This window comes from Dryobates pubescens, chromosome 16 (assembly GCF_014839835.1).
Source record: "Dryobates pubescens isolate bDryPub1 chromosome 16, bDryPub1.pri, whole genome shotgun sequence".
Classification (NCBI taxonomy): domain Eukaryota; kingdom Metazoa; phylum Chordata; class Aves; order Piciformes; family Picidae; genus Dryobates; species Dryobates pubescens.
In genome coordinates this window covers 21981952-21987346 of record NC_071627.1, presented here as the reverse complement: position 1 = coordinate 21987346, position 5395 = coordinate 21981952, and positions in this window count along the sequence as shown.

The following is a 5395-nucleotide window of genomic DNA, read 5'->3' as shown; positions in this document are numbered from 1 at the left end:
CTCTGATGAAAAGCAGAGTCTTGCTGGGACCTGAGCCTGTCTCCTGTTGCAGCTGATGCCTTGGACCTTTGGACACATAAGGGAAGGAGGTGAGGGAAGTGAGGACTTGCAGTGGGGCTGCATCCTGCAGCCTGAACACAGGGTCAGCACAGATACATTTGAATCTCAGTCCAAGCCCACCTCTTTGCAGCAACATCTGGACCTGAGGGAGTGGGGGTGGGCAGCTGGTATCCTGGGGTTACATTTTAAAAGGGAATCAGTGAATTCTTCATCCCAGAGAGAGAGGAGGAGAACCCAACTGCAGGGAGAGCTGAGCATGGGGAGCACACTGCAGTGTGGCTCCTGCTGGTGCCCTGCCCCACTGCTACCTCCAGTCTCTCCCACCAGCCTGAGCTGGTAAACGATGCACAAACCCCAGCAGGGCTGTGGTGCCTCTCATCTCCTTCAGCCCAGCACTGTCTGCTCTGGCACCTCCTGCATCCCTGCCCCTGTCTGAGCAGAGATCAAGCAATACTGAGAAGCACAACAAGCCTTTGTTTGGGGTTGCTGCCCCAAACCTTTGGCTCTGGGGATACACATGGGAACTTTCCCCAGTGACCTTCCCTCTACCCACCTTCTCCTCATGCAACAACTGCAATGGATCCAAACTGGATGAGGGGAGATTGAGATTGGATGTTAGGAAGAAGTTCTTCCCCAGGAGGGTGGTGAGAGCCTGGCACAGGTTGCCCAGGGAGGTGGTGGAAGCCTCATCCCTGGAGGTGTTTGCAGCCAGGCTGGATGTGGCTGTGAGCAACCTGCTGCGGTGTGAGGTGTCCCTGCCCAGGGCAGGGGGTTGGAGCTGGCTGAGCCTTGAGGGCCCTTCCAACCCTGACAATTCCATGGCTCTAACACGACCTACAAGCTGGGCAGTTACCAGAGAGCAGGGTCAGATCCTGCCCTGTTAGCAGCCCCTGTTCCTTACCACATCCCTGGGCTCTGCTGTTGCCTTCCTGTGCTTCTCTCTGCCTGGCTCCCAGCTTGGCTTTCACTGAGCACTGGGGTCATGCACAGGGTATTAAGAAGCTTATCCTCCCCCCATGGCATGGTTAAGCTGTGTTCCCACCCCCCACCTGAGTGGGAGCAACCCAGCCCAGGCAAAGCAAAGGGAGAGGTGGAGCTCTGCAAAAAGAAGACAACACCTTTATTTTTAAACTCTTTCTTTAAAAAGGCATTTGCAAAAGTTTACAGCATAAAAATAATATCTCATGGCTACAGGAGTGACAGAGTACAAACCCTACAAATACATCTGTAAACCTAGGGAAATGGTAACTCTTTGGTACCTTAGTCTGAGCTCTGGCTTTCCTTTGCTCTCAGGGGTGGCTTCTGACCACAAGTGTGGAAGCAGGTGCTGCTTCTGCTCAGAGGTGCTGCAGAGCAGCAGCATGATGCCAGCAAGCCAGCACAGCAGGGTGAGGGGAGGCCAGAGGGCACACTCAGGGCAAGCTTTGCAGTCCTGGTGTGATCCATGAAGGAGGAAAGGACAGGAATGATGGGACCCTGCAGGCTTCCCAGCATGGGCTGGCTTCCCTGCCTCCTCCCACCCCTGCAAGGGGCATCTCTTCAAAGTGCCACTGAAGCTGCACTGGAGCAGCTCCCCTGCCTTTGCCAAAGCCAACTGGATCCACCTTGGTGTGTCCCAGACGCTTCAGCCCTCTGGGTGAAGCGTGGAGTCATGCTTGGAGCCCAGCAACCCATCTGCTGCCCCATGGAACTTGATTTTTAACACTGCCTGGCCTGCCATGAGCAAGTCCTGCAGACAGCATGGTGCCTCCGTGGTTACAGGCGGTGCTGGCTGCTCAGCAGCCAGGGCAGGGCTGAGGAAGGAGCTGTGCATGGCCCAGGAGCTGCCCAGCACCATCGGGACCTGCAGCTGCCCTGGGGCAAAGGCTGCCAAAGGCCAAACTTCATGTTCCACAAGTGGGAGCACAGCCAGGCTGTGCCTGGGCTCTCTGGGGCTGGTGTGGCAGCCCAATGTTCTCCTGCCCAGGGGAGATCCTGTGGGTGGCATGGAGAACTGTCCACACCAGTCCTAGCACCTGAGCCGAGCCCTGAGCCCCAGCAGAGCCCTTCCTCACACCTGTGCCGTGGAGCACGGAGTTTGCCCCCTCAGCACGTTAGCTGACATCTTGCTTTAGGACATCTTGCCCCCAGAAGGAGCCATCTGTGAAATCCCCTTCTCCAGATCTACCCACACAGCCCTTGGGCTTCCTCACAGCCAAAAGCCAACCCACTGCCCAGTGCCCTGTACTTGTGGCGCTGCTCTCCCCCAGCCCAGCCCCCTGAGTGGGAAGAAGGAGAAGAGCAGCTTCTCACTTCTGGCTGACTTCCTTCTGGCTGCACATCTGCAACTGCACTTCTGCCTCCCATCCCCGTGGGAACTCCCCCATGGTCCTCCCTTTGGCAGGTGAACAGAGGCAGCTTAGTTAGGAGTAAAGCCCTCTGTGCCCCCCACATCTGAACAGGACACAAACACTGCAGGTGACTCTCTGGCTGGGAAAACCCAGACTGAGAAGGGAGGATGACAAGCTGAGCAGCCTGAGGAGCACCTCAAGTGTGGAAAGAGACACCAGAGTGTCACATTAGCTCCTGGGATACACTTAGGTAGGTATGGGATAGTGAGTGGCAGTAGGATTATGCATACACTGGTGCTGATAACAGGGAAACAGCTGGAGAGTAAAATACCATCTACAAAGAAAGGATATTGCACTAGAGGTGAGCCCGAGCTGCATCCTCCTCTGGGGGAGCTCAGTTTGTGCCCACCTCTAAACACAAGAAGACACTCAAAACTGAAAAATAACCCAAAAAACCCGACCCAGAGGGACTGGCTCCCTTCAGAGCCTCACCAGAGAGGTCATGGCTACGAGACTGAGGGACCCAGCTGGCCACTTCCCCTGGCCCTCACCCGCTGGGCCACCCAGGGACTGGCATGACAGCAGCAGAGAGAGAGGGAGGGGAGGCTGGAGCTGGCTCCCTGAGCAGACAGAGCTTGTCTGGGTGCTGTTGCAAGCCTCTGCCCTGCCAAGCCCTCTCTTGGAGGAGAGTTTTAGGGATGCTTAGCAAAACATGCTGGCTTTGCCCAGCTGCCAGCCCATCCCTGGCTGGGAAGATCTGCTTGCTGCAGCAGGTCTGCACACCCTCACTAAGTGGTGATGGGAACAGTAGAATAGGGGACAGGAAACTATCACAAAGTGCAAGACTTGGCCCTTGCAGTGTCAGGGCCAAAGGCAAATATTTGGTCATGTCTCTCTGGGAGGCAGAATGGTACCATGTTGCAAAGAGCCTGCAGTACCTACTTGAAGAAGGGGCAGAGGGAGGTGGGGAGAGCACCCTGCCAGCAGCCACAACAGGTTTTGATGCAAAGAATCATTGCCATAAATCTGCAAGTGGGACAAAATGCAACAGGCATGCAGGGAGAGCTAATGCCCAGCTAAAAGGACAGGCCACCTGGGCTCCCCCAGCAGGGAGAAGGAAGAGAGCTTCTCTTTCAGCACTGTGGAAACAACTGGATAATGGGAAGTTAGCAATTTAGTTAGTAGTTGATCTGTGCAAGGTGGAGGTTAGTACTGGATTTGTGTGGTGAATAAGTGGCCAAAGGGAAGGTGAGGAGAGGCTAATTGATGGGGAAATGTTTGGGCTGGATGGAGGTAGTAGAAGCAGCTCTCCAGGGCTGCTCTTGATTCTGGAATGATTTCATACTTTTGTTAGTCTGCCCAGCCCAAAAGCAACAGTTTGTTGATGACCCAATGTCTGGGACAGCAGGGAGCAGCTTAGCTGGAAATGCTGGAAGGGCAGAGAGACTCAGGTGGCTTAGGCTGGTCAGAGGATGACTCGAAACTACCAGCGTGATGTGGCTGGGAAGAGGCCAACACTACCCAAAGCTACAGCAGGCAAGTCAAAGCCAGCACAGACCACAACTACTCATGCCCCATGTCAGGTCTAGATTCCACCTTACCTGCAGGGCTGGGTACTTCTGGCCACCTCTGAGAGAGAAGGACCCATTAGAAATGGAGCTGGTGCAGACAGGGGCTGTCAAGACAATCTCCTGTGCCACCCTATGGCCTCAAGGGAGGGGATTCTCCCCCTCTGCTCTGCTCTGCTGAGACCCCACCTGAGTACTGCATCCAGTTCTGGAGCCTCTATTACAAGAAGGATCTGGAGGTGCTGGAAGGTGTCCAGAGAAGGACCATGAGGACAATCAGAAGGCTGGAGTTGCTCTGCTATGGAGACAGACTGAAGGAGTTGGGGCTGTTCAGTCTGGAGAAGAGAAGGCTCCAAGGACACCTAATTGTGGCCTTCCAGTATCTGCAGGGGGCTCCAAGAAAGCTGGGGAGGGACTTTTGAGGGTGTCAGGGAGTGACAGGACTGGGGGGAATGGAACAAAACTAGAAATGGGTAGATTCAGATTGGATGTTAGGAAGAAGTTGTTCCCCATGAGGGTGGTGAGAGCCTGGCACAGGTTGCCCAGGGAGGTGGTGGAAGCCTCATGCCTGGAGGTGTTTGCAGCCAGGCTGGATGTGGCTGTGAGCAGCCTGCTGTAGTGTGAGGTGTCCCTGCCCATGGCAGGGAGGTTGGAACTGGCTGAGCCTTGAGGTCTCTTCCAACCCTGACAATTCTATGGTTCTACCAAGCACCTTCCATGCAACAAAAATTAAGTGGTTTGACCCCAAGGGTCTCACAAGTTACTGCTCCTCCATGGATAGAATCATTTCATGAACTCTGGCCACAGAAAAATGGCTTCCTCAGTCCAAGCAGGAGGAGCAGGAGCATGGAAAAACAGTTGTGATTCACTGTGTGCTCCCTGTGGATGGTGGGGAATCTGACCACAGGGGCTGAAAATACACTCCCCTGGCTGCCAAGCAAAGTGCTGCTTCTTATGTTCACATTTGAGCACAGAACACCTACTCCCCTCCTGGCTGCAGAAATGGCAGCAGCATTGCCACCAGAGGCAGCTTCAAACAGAAGCTGTTCTGCTGGGGATTTCTGGCAGAAGTTTCAGCATTTGAAACAAAACAAACCAAAAAATAGATGGGGGGGGAAGGAAAAAGACTTCTCAGTGGCTCTCAGATGGCAGGAGCCCAGCAAGATGCTGCCTGTGCAGAGGGGGGACAAGGAAGGGGTTAATGGGAGGTGGGAGCATGCAGTGAGCAGAGCTCTGTGCAAGGAGAAACTTCTCCTTGCAGGGTGGCAGGAGCCCAGCAGGGTGCTGCTTGAAGTCCTGAACTGGTAGACCTGCCTGTTGCTGAGTTTGTAGGCTGCAGAGAGCTGTGTGTGAGGAGGGTGAGGAAGGGGCTGAGGGGAGGTGGGAGCATGCAGTGAGCAGAGCTCTGTGCAAGGAGAAGCTTCTCCCTTCAGAACA